Genomic DNA, 11,533 nt, shown 5'->3' with positions numbered 1-11,533 from the left:
TATTGCCACTCAAGATTTTTTGTTGTTGTTCATTAGCTTGATACACTTTCCTCTATCATTTTATTTTTAGTGTATTTTTATCTTTGTGTCTGGACGATGTTTCTTTTGGGCAGCTTATTGATGAGATTTGTTCTCTTATGCAATTGGCTAATCTCTGTCTCTTTGCTGGAGTGATTAATCCATTAATATTCAATGTCATTATTAATATGTGTGGATTGTACTTTATTTGTGATTATATTGTGCTATTGTCTGTGCTGTTTTAAATACTGTTTTTAGTGTGTTGATTTTCTGAGTGGTGTTGTTGTATGGTAATCTCAGGTATGTCTGTAGTTGTTGAATCTCTGCCCAAAGAATGTATTAGGTTGTTCTTGTTTTTGCAAATCCTTTTAATTTCTCCTTTACTGAAAATACTCTTATTTATTTCTCACATTTGAAATATACTTCTGTTTGATATAGCATTTTTTGTTTGCACTTTTTGATTTTATTTTTCTCCCCAGCTTTTATATATGTCATTCGATGGCCTTATTGTTTTCTCCTGAAAATCTGAACTTATTATTGTTGTTTTTTCTTGATAGATGATTATTCTTATTTTCCCTAGCTGCTCTCAGTATTCTCTCCACGTATTTAAGATTAGAGAATTTGATTGCTATATGTCAAAACATTTTCTCTTGTGGTCTATTATATTTGGAGTTCCCTTAGCTTCTTGAATATTCTTCTTTTTCCCTTTTGAGGTAGTTAGTTTATTGTGCCAACCTTGCTGATAAACACATGTGGGATTAATTGAAGGGCGGAGAGATAAATGTCTCAGCGAACCTTGCCTTTCTTGTCTCTCACTCTTTGATCATCGGACCAGTGTGTGGCTGCCTTACTTATTCTGTGCCTCAAATTGCAAGCTACACTACCTGTGGGACACATAACTTGTGGACTGTGTCGCTGTAATTTGAGGTTCCTGCAAGATCTGCCACACAATTGAAATTTGCATCTCTCTTTTTTTTTTTTCCCTTGGGGTTTTCTGGTAAAAACCAGAAAACCTGCTAGACAAATTCTAAAAGAGCTGTAACACAAGGAGTTTGCACCTCTTGAGCTGGGGACTGATTGTTGGTGACCTGACTGACTGTTGGTGACCTGTCTTGCTGTTGGCTGCTGGTGCCCAGAGAATCTGAAGCTCTCTACAGAGGACTACCTGGTGGCCCTCAAGACTTGAAGGACTGCCAGTGTCTTACTACTCTCTTACACGTTTGAATTGTACTGAGCCATTTGTACTGTTTTATAACTTAACTGCTTATTTTTTGTGTTATCTATCTATTTATCTATCTACCTATCTATCTATATAAAAATATATATAATTATTAGCAATCTGGTTTTGTCTCTCCAGAGAACCCTGTCTAACAAACCTTTTCTTTTCTTTTTTTAAAATAATCATTTTATTAGGGGCTCATACAACTCATCACAATTCGTACATACATCATTTGTGTCCAGCACATTAGTACATATGTTGACTTCATCATTCTCACAACACCCGCTCTCCACTCGACTTGGTATCAGCTCCTCATTTTCCCCCTCCCTCCTGAACCCTTGATAATTTATAAATTATTATTATTTTATCATATCTTACCCCATCCGACGTCTCCCTCACCCAATTCTCTGCTGTCAATCCCCCAGGGAGGAGGTCATATGTACACCTTGTCAACTGTTCCTCATTTTCCCCTCACCTTCCCTCCACTCTCCTGATATTGCCACTCTCTCCACTGGTTCTGGGGCATTCATCTGTCCTGGGTTCACTGTATTTCCAGTTCCTATCTGTGCCAGTGTACATCCTCTGGTCCAGTCAGATATGTAAGGTAGAATTGGGATCATGGTAGTGGGGAGGAGGAAGCATTTAAGAACTAGTGTAAAATTGCATATTTCATCGTTGCTACACTGCACTCTCATTGGCTCATCTCCTCCCCGCAACCCTTCTGCAAGGGGATGTCCAATTTCCCCTGAATGGGCCCTGGGTCCCCACTCTGCACTCCCCCTCATTCACAATGTTATGATTTTTTTTTTGTCTTTGATGCCTGATACCTGATCCCTTCACCACCTTGTCATCTTACAGGCTAGTGGGCTTCTTCCATGTGGGCTTTGTTATTTCTCAGTTAGATGGCCCCTTGTTTATCTTCCAGGAGGTGGGAACCCTATATTCTATGTAATTTGACAGCTTAGCACCATCAGCTTTCTTCACCGCATTTGCTTATGTAACCACTTTGTCATCAGCATTCGTGTTGGGGTAGGCTGGTATGCTTATTCCTTCTGGATTTTGTTGTTTCTTAGCTAGATGGCTGCCTGTTTGTCTTCAAGCCTTTAAGACCCCAGATGCAGTATCATTTGATAGCCAGGCACCATCTGCTTTCTTCACTACTTTTGTTAGTGCACCCCCTTTGTTCTCAGCAATCGAGTAGGGGCAGGCTGGTGTGCTTCTTCCACGTGGGCTTTGTTGGCTCTCAGCTAGATGGTTTCTTGTTTATCTTCATGTCTTTAAGGCTTCAGATGCTATATCTTTTGGTGACTGGGCACCATCAGCTTTTTTCACCACACTTGCTTGTGCACCCATTGTCTTCAGTGATTTCAGATGTTATATCTTTTGGTAGCCAAGCACCATCAGCTTTCTTCACCACATTTTCTTGTGCACCCATTGGCTTCAGCGATTGTGCCAGGCAGGTGAGCATCTCAGACTGCCCAATTGTTAGAATCAAGTGTTCTTGTGTTGAGGGAGTACTTGTGCAGGGACCCACTGTCCATCTGTTTTCTTAATACTCTCCCTATAAATATATGTACGTTGATTTATTTCCCCGTCATATATAAATATATTTACATCTTTATATGCCTGTATTTACATCTCTATGACTACTCTTTGCCTCCTAGTTCTTTCCTCCATTTCTTTGTACTTTCCTCTTGACCCACTATCATGTTCTGCCTTCATTGGGGTTGTAGACATTCCTCTCCATTACAATGCCCTTGATCCAGCCCTGCAAGGCCTCCCGCACCCTCCCTGACATTGATTTTGGATCACTTATTGTTCCCTTGTCCCTGACCTTTTTAACATCCTCTTGCTTTCTCCCGCCTCCCCTACCCCCATGTTCCCCATATCTGTCATCCCGTTGTTCTCTCTTCTAGCTTTTTTATTCCGCCTACCCCTTCCAGGTAGACATGCTATGTACCATCACCAGACTGAGTGCAACAAAACGACAACAGAAAGTAAAACAATGGCTACAACTACAACACACACACACACACACACACACACACACACACACACACACACGCATACATATATAACTGTATGAATGGTTCCAGGTCTGTTTGTTTTCCTTCATGTGTGCTTTCCAGTTAAGTCTGATGGGGAGCCATGCCCCGGTACTGCCTCTATCCCTGGGGACTTCACTGCTCTGCTCCCTCCGCTGCTCTGATGCATGCCCCCAGAGGCTGGCATTCGGCATGGTGAACACATCTTTTCTATTGGGCTAGTTTCCAATGATTGTATTTTTTTTCTCTTATTTTTTGTTTCTTCCTGCTCTAGAACCCAATAAGACAGAATTTGTGTCTGTAGATAGTGTTGTACATAATTTTCAATATTTCTTTGAATTAATTTGCTCTTTTTGTTTTTATTACTATTGTCAGTGTCATAGATGGTAGTATCTTCAAGCTCACCAGTGCAATATCCAAAAACTTATGTTGTATTACTATATTATTTTAAAGTATTTTCTAGTCATGTTATTTCAGTATTGCTCTTCTAGATTTCCACTTGACCTTTTCGTTTGGGGGTTTACAGTTTCCCTTGGCTTCTTCAATCTCTTTTTCCAACCAGTATTCTGAATACTATTTTTGGTAATATCACAACCATTACTCTTTTGGAAAATTCCTTTTAATTTAGGTACTATTCACTCATTTGTCCTCCTCCCGCCCCATGTAGACATATATTTTCTTCTCTTTCCATGCCATTGTAATGGACCTGTTAGGGGTGAAAGGGAGGTTGGGTCATATGGGGTAGTTGACATTCTTGACTGATGTAGCAGGAACTTAGCAAAATCATAAAGCAACAAAAGTTGGAAAGGCAGAGAGAGAGAGAGAGAATGAGGAGAAAAGGAAGAAAAGAAAGAAAAATTCTAGAGATAAAATATATCAAGACAGAGTTATATAATTATTAGAGGTAATAAAGTATATTTAGAGAGAAAAGAAAACACACTTTGAAATTAAAAGTGCACTACTAATAAAGAAAAATATCAAGTCTGGCTGTTTAGATGGATTACTCCTTCAGCCTAGGAGCTTTAGAAGTGTATTCAATGAAAATGTGGACAAGCTGAAGCCAATAGGTTATGACAGTAGGCGTGTACCTCCAGTGTTCTCGCTGGCAGATTGGAGCGAGCACCCCACTGGTGAAGCTCAAAGAAAGTTTCAAGCCTCTGGCCACTTGCTCCCAAGGAGCATAGATCAGAGACAGTGCTACACTGGCCCTGATGCCTGCTTGCTCTCTGCACATGGAGAGATGCAAGAAGTGGGTTTGTCAGGGAGCTGGTTTGTTTGTTTGTTTTCGTTTTTGAGGTACCTAGCAAGCCACCCTATCTCCTCCTTGCTTCTTTATACATGCTTCTGCAATCCCTGGAACATGGAAGCTTTGATCTACTTGCAAGTTATTTTTCTAGATTACAGGCTGCAGTCTTTCTTTCATGGTGATTCTTTCCTGGTTATCCCAGTTTTTGTGTTTAGTGCCCTGGAAGTTGTTTTCTAGGAATTCTTATTAAAGTAACTCTTCTTTAGAGGAACAATGAGTTTACCTTCTTACCTAGTTTCATTGTAAATAAATAGTTATTCATAACAGATTGTGGCTCATGCCTTGGATGTGGCTTAGTTTTCCAATGAGCTACCTTCTATGTATTGATAATTAAGAATAATAATCAGAAACACTAAAAGGTTGCTAATTCTGTCATATAGGTAGCTTTGTGGTACCCACATTGCAGCATGTGATGGTTAGTTTCATGTCACATATTAACTAGTCCAATTATCTAGTCACACATGAATCCACATTGTTATGGAGTATTTGTTATATGTTAACATCTATGGTCTATTTGACTTTATGTAGAAGAGATAATCATCAGCTATGTGCCTGTGCTTCGTTAAGTCACTTTTACAGAATTATAAAATGAAAGAAACTAAAGATTTTCAAATATAACCATTCTGCCTCAAGACTGAAATATTAACTTCTGTTGGGTTTCCAATCTGACCAACTTCCATAACAAATTTTGACTCTCCAGTTTCCTAATTGTATGAATCCTTTAATTCATCTGTCTCTTTATATGTGTTTCTTTTTCTCATATTTTTCTCCAATCGATCTATTGGTTTTGCTTTTCTGGAGAACTCTGCACATTGATTCACATAAGTAGATCATTACTTGGTTCTAAAAACCATTTTATGAAATGAAATTAGTTTCATGAAAGAAAGTTCTTTAAGTAAGAAAACATTTTATGAAATGATCTTTAGTTCAAGAACTTTCTTTCATCATTTTGACACTGTATTTTTTAATACAATAACACAAAACAAACCTGGAAAGGCAACTTAGAAATAATATGAAACTTAACAGTGGGAAGGGACTATATTAGGCTGTCTAGCACATTAAAAAACAATTATTTTTTATTTCATAGTTTTTACTGGGCATAGTTACAGTATAGTTTAAGAAGTTTATTTGCATTTATTATGCAATGCACATCGGTATGTGTTCAAAGTATATAAAGGTATGCAAGTGCTTCTTTAGAATCATTTTTAAAAATCATTTTATTAAGGGCTCATACAACTCTTATAAAAATACATACATACATCAATTGTGGAAAGCACACTTGTACATTCATTGCCCTCATCATTCTCAAAACATCCGCTCTCTGCTTAAGCCCCTGGCATCAGCTCCTCATTTTTATCCTTCCCTCCCCCTCCCCCCTGCCTCATGAACCCTTGATAATTTATAAATTATTATTTAGTCATATCTTACATTGTCCGCCATCTCCCTTCACCCACTTTCCTGTTGTCTGTCCACCAGGGAGGAGGTTACATGTAGATCCGTGCAATCAGTTCCCCCTTTCCACCACACCCTCCCTTCACCTCCCGGTATCTTTAGAGTCATTATATTGGTTTCGAAATGACAATTTAGTCTTAAAGAAAATCATATCAATACTATTTTGAAAATAAATACTTCTTTTAAAACTAGCTATTGGAATCACTAAAAATTATTTAAGATTCTCAAAATAAGTTTTTTAAACATTCCTTTATTTTTCGATTGTTTCATTCTTATTTGAACCATGATTGAATTTGTGCCTGATCCATGTTACCTTTCTGATAACATGTTGTAAAGAATTTGCTACTGGAAAGTAATTTCACACAGCAACCATATAAATAGATATTGAATGTACGATAAAGTTATAGTGTTTACCAAATAACTGTAGAGTACCAATAAACAGTAGCTTTAAACAATAGCATTAGGATTTGTGGGTGGGTGGGTGGAAGGGTGTGTTTAAAAAAATACACGCATCACACAGACAATACTTCTATACTGTATGATTTATTTTTGTCTTATTGAGAAATTTGATATTCAACTTTATAAAGTGTCAGCTTATTTTGAGAAAAACCGTATACAGCTGCAGGCACAGCATGCCCATGCTTTTCTGTAGTCCTTTCCCCCTCCTTTTCTCTCTGTGATGTTCACCCTTGCTTGACAAAGACAGTTGTTTAGAAAGACACACAGTGACAAGAAGAGTCAGATAAACTGTGCTACGATTTTGAGCTTGTCATATTTTCTCATAATTGTGTAACCTTCATGCTGAGGAAAGCACTTTCTAGGGAATGGACTGTTAAATTATCTTTCAACAAGTCAACTGCTATACCCTGCCTACTGTCACTCTTTATACCATACAAGCATCTGAGTTCCTCCTGTGGATGTCATTGCTGGATTTAGAATACTTACATTATTCTTGTCAATTTATGTAACTTTGGTTTTCCACAATGCCTTCAGTGCAACTTTGACTTCTTCCTTCAATACCATCAGTTCTTGATCATATGTTACCACTTCAAATAGCTGAATTGTGCTGTCTTAATTAGTGTCCACTATTTTACCTCTCTAGTTTCTAATACTCATTGCAATGGCTCTACAGAACTCACAGAAAAAGAAATCATGATTAAAAGTGTTATTAAGGAAGTTAACATGTGGCAATGCTGATGAGAATGAGAAATGTGCACGCTTTAGTTGTTTATCAGGACATGTTACAAAGTTCTGACATGTCCACTAACACATGCCCAGAGGCATACCATTCTTCCGTGTCAAACTGAAGGCATTCAGCTGAAAGCTCAGCAAACCCAGTCCCGTGAATTACATGTCCAGAAACACCCAAAACCAGTCAACCTCCGCCCAAAGACACTCAGTTCCACTTCTCCTACCTAAAAGCCCTCATATTTACTTGCTCCGTGGGTTGGGAAGGTCATGACTCTCTTTCATGCTCTGGCTCCTGGTACTGCTGCTACTGTGATAGTTTACCTGTCACCTGGATGCAGAAGGTTCACTGCACAAAGATCTCAGGTCCAGAGGATGCATTCCGCTCCTCGTTCTTGCTAAGGAGATCCCACCTTCTGCTTCTCAGAGGGCTCATTTTATACACAGCAAGAGGGCACTCCAGGGACATCTAGTCACTATTGCTCACAGGTTTAATCCTGTCAGTAATTTCCCCCACTGTCTAACAAGACCCATGCAGGGAAAAGTGAGAGTAGGAGTTGGAGACTTTGACTAGTAGAGCCATGTTAAATAAAGCACTGCCCCTAAAGCACTGCCCCTCCAGTGACCAGTTGACCAGATTTTTTTTGTACAATTACTCTTTGGCTTTATATGTCTTTCAATATTCCTTGCACTTTGCAATATTTGCCCCACAGAATCTGGCCATATTCATTTGACACTTGAATTATTCTTCAGCTCTTCCAGCTTGAGTCATGCTGAATATGTTCTTCCTTTATGGTTTACTAACTCAAAGTACCTGCACATTTTATAATAATACTTTACTTTGACATTAGTCCTCACAATGGCATATTTTCTCTGTAAGATTTTAAAGTGGTCTTTTGAAGCAGATTTGCCCAATGCAATAAATACATTCTGATTTTTAGAATGCTTGTATAATTAGTGTTGATTGTGGGATCCACGTCAAATGAAATCTTTGATAACTTCAATCTTTTCGCCATTTATCATCACGTTACTTATAAGTCTAATTTTGGAATTTTGAAAATAACAATAAAACTTTCATTCTTTGGGGTCATGATCTTAAATTACTTTTATCAATGAATCACGAGACTCTGTGGATTGTAAGGATTTTTTCAGGTGGGTGGTATGAATATTTATTATTATTGGTCTTGTTATCTTTTTATCTGTCTGGTTATTTTCTTTATTTTTGATGTTTTTGTTATATTCATGCTCAGATCTGTGTACAATGGACTACTTTATGTAAACCATATTAAATATTTTCTTGTTTCTCTAAAAATCTCTGGCTTTCTCTAGTGTTCTCTATTCTGTACTTTAGAATCCACATTCTCCCCAGATTTGTCTCTCTAGCTAGAATTTCATTTATTTATTTATTTTTAGATATTTGAAATACAACTCTATCCTGGTTCTAAATAAAAGGTTATGGGAATGACGTTTAACAAACAAATTGTCACCACTGAATATTACGATGTGACTGTAGCAGTCTTGTATTTGAATTTCAAGAAATAAAACAGATGCATTCCAAAACAGTTAGATATGTGGATTGTAAATAAATAAAAGAGAGTTTTAACTGCAACCCTCATTCTGAAGCTCATTCATCTCCTTCAGCTTCCCAAAGATTAGCACGTTCTGCTTAGCTATAGAGTAAGAGTGCTAAGACTGGCAAACACTCTGCACCACTGATATAAAGGGTAGTTGCGTCTAACACTAGACTTCTGATGCTGGGTTCCAGTTTTTTTCTCTCACAGGCCATCGCCCTCAGGCGGGATAGAGGTTGTTAGTGCAACCCAAATCAAGGTCATATTGTTGTGCCCAATCTCTGGTTGTGGTCCATAACAACCTCTGATGGGGCAGGAGCAGGCATGGCAACAAAATCCAAGTTAGGCTCTCCAGTGAATTTTCTAGCAATCCAAAGGAAAGGCATTTCAAAGTTTTAGTTACTTTTGGCAGATACATCATAGGACTGAAGGTTATTCTTTCGGTGGAAGGCGATGGAATTGGCCTCAACTTTCCTATCCTTAATAAGTCTACATTGTAGCCACACAGCACGATGGGTATGTTTTCAAATACTTGAACCTGACCTAAGCCAGTTATGCACATCTTGTAAATAACCCCTGAGGTTATGTCAAACATTATCATGTCATACTGGGTTTGGATATAACAGCCACCTCTCAGTCCTCCAATTTTTGCTTGACTAGCTGCATCCCACAAATTGAAGTTAGCAGGTCCTCTGTTAGTATGGATCATCACAAGCGGATCAACTCTAACACCTAAGCTGGCTGCATGCTTCTCAAATTCACCAAGCAGTTGACATTTCACAAAATGTCATTTTTCCAGTACCACCATCACCCACCAGTATGAGTTTGAACTGCACCTGGGGTTCTCCCTGGGAGTCATTGTGATGGATCTTCCAGAAAGTCTCCAGGCAGCATCAGACTGAGCTACCTAGAAAAAATGTAAAATCATTAGCTGGCTATTTTCATAATCCATTTTGTTTATTTTTGAAACACTAAAAATATTTTCATTTTGTTGCCTTATGTCCAGTGTTTTAAATTAATTGTATGGCTGTTATTAAATATAGGCTGTCATCCACTGGAGGATAATCTTTTTGGTTTCATTTTATAATTCATATATAGAATTGGAAGTTCTATAAGTAAAACATACATGGAAATCACAAAAGAATAAGTCAGTTATTTCAGATTTTCAATTTTCAATGTAGTTAAGTTTCAAAAGTATAATGATAATAATAGCCAAGAAATGGATATAGATTTTTCTGGAGCATTTTAATCAAGGACTACCTAACTTTTTAAAGAGCTATGAAAGAGTGAGTCTACTGTGTCTGTGTGTTTGTTTTCAATTGGAGCATATTTCTTCTGCAGTTTGATTCAGCCACTTTTGCTTTAGGAATGTTTCCGTATGGGTTTCTATTAAGGTTTGTCCACAGTTATGGTTTCATCAATCAAGTTAACTGAAGTCCTTGCTACAGCGCCTTCTGAAAACATTAAATACAAACAAACAAACACAATACCTCACTCCCACACAATGCCAACTTCTAGCAAACCTATAGGACAAGGGTAACCCCCCCCCCCCCCCCGTGAGTTTCCAATATTGTAACTCTTTATGAGAATAGGAATCCCTGTCTTTCTCCCTTTATCCCAGTTTAAAACTGCTAACCATTATTCTGCCAAGACTCCTGAACACATGTTAGGGCAGGTTAAATTCTGGGTGAATTTAGTAATAGGGTCTAATGAATCCCTTGAATATGTCAAGCATCAATTAAAGCCACCCATCTCAATTATTCTGTGATCCTAACATGGCTAGTTGTGATCATTCTGAAAACAGTTCATGAATAGAACTTAGTTTTTCTTGTTTACTGTCACATGCTCCATGCAATAAAGAAATGCTTGTTCTATAAAGCATTATCATAAATATGATTTTAAATAAAAACCTAAAACTTTGTCTAATTCTCCCATCAAGGGGTTTTACAATGTTGACTAAAAACGTAAAAACCTACTGCCATCACAGTGATTCCACTTATAGCAGCCCTGCATCGGAGTCCTGACTTCAGAAGCAGATGGCCTCCTCTTTCTTTGAGGAGCTGCTGGTGGGAAGAACTTCTGGCCTTGCAGTTACCAATTCTGTCCAATCGAGGCGTTATACATTGGTCTGCTAACCACCAGGCCAGCCCTTAGAACCTACTAGCTGCTGTATGGAGAAAAAGTGGGTTTTTCTGCTCCTATAAAAATGTATAACCTTAGATACAATACAAGGTTATTATGCATCAGGAATAAATTAAAAGAAAATGAGTTTTATTTGACTTGGTAATAAAACAATGGGCATCTTGGCAGGTTTACAATTAGCTATTTGAGTAAGGAGACTTTCTTACAGATACAAAACTGTAAAATTTGAGTTTTAGAATTTCATGACCATAATAAAATTAAAGACATAAAATTTTTTAAAAATGTTTTCTGCTATATATTATATGCTCGCTAGTTATATTATATGCTGCTATTTATATGTGTTGTGCCAATCAATATTTGTAGTATGAAATGAGATTTTAAAAGTACAGAGAAAATAGTGAACGTCACCTCAGCAATCTTTCCCCTGATAAGATTTAAATCTTCCATAATAAATATGTTTTTATAGAAATACATTTATAGTATGTGTTTACCAGGTTTATGTGGTTTCTACATGTATATATAATCTTTATGAATTTCTAAATCAGTCTTTATCAAGAGCTACTTTGATTTCATGCTACAGTATTTATATACC

General features: G+C 37.6%; 1 non-coding gene across 1 annotated transcript; it reads right to left on the bottom strand.

Moving 5' to 3' along the window:
• Positions 1-1,003: 1,003 nt before the first annotated feature.
• On the bottom strand, positions 1,004-1,065 carry LOC115871765. Its single transcript, XR_004047468.1, has one exon. It is a non-coding gene; the product is annotated as a U7 small nuclear RNA (small nuclear RNA).
• Between the last annotated feature and the right edge of the window lie 10,468 nt (positions 1,066-11,533).

This window comes from Echinops telfairi, unplaced genomic scaffold, assembly GCF_000313985.2.
Source record: "Echinops telfairi isolate 266 unplaced genomic scaffold, ASM31398v2 ScPeMD7_7401;HRSCAF=8416, whole genome shotgun sequence".
Lineage (NCBI taxonomy): Eukaryota > Metazoa > Chordata > Mammalia > Afrosoricida > Tenrecidae > Echinops > Echinops telfairi.
Note: the sequence above shows the minus strand (reverse complement) of the source record. Positions and strands in the feature narration are given on the sequence as shown.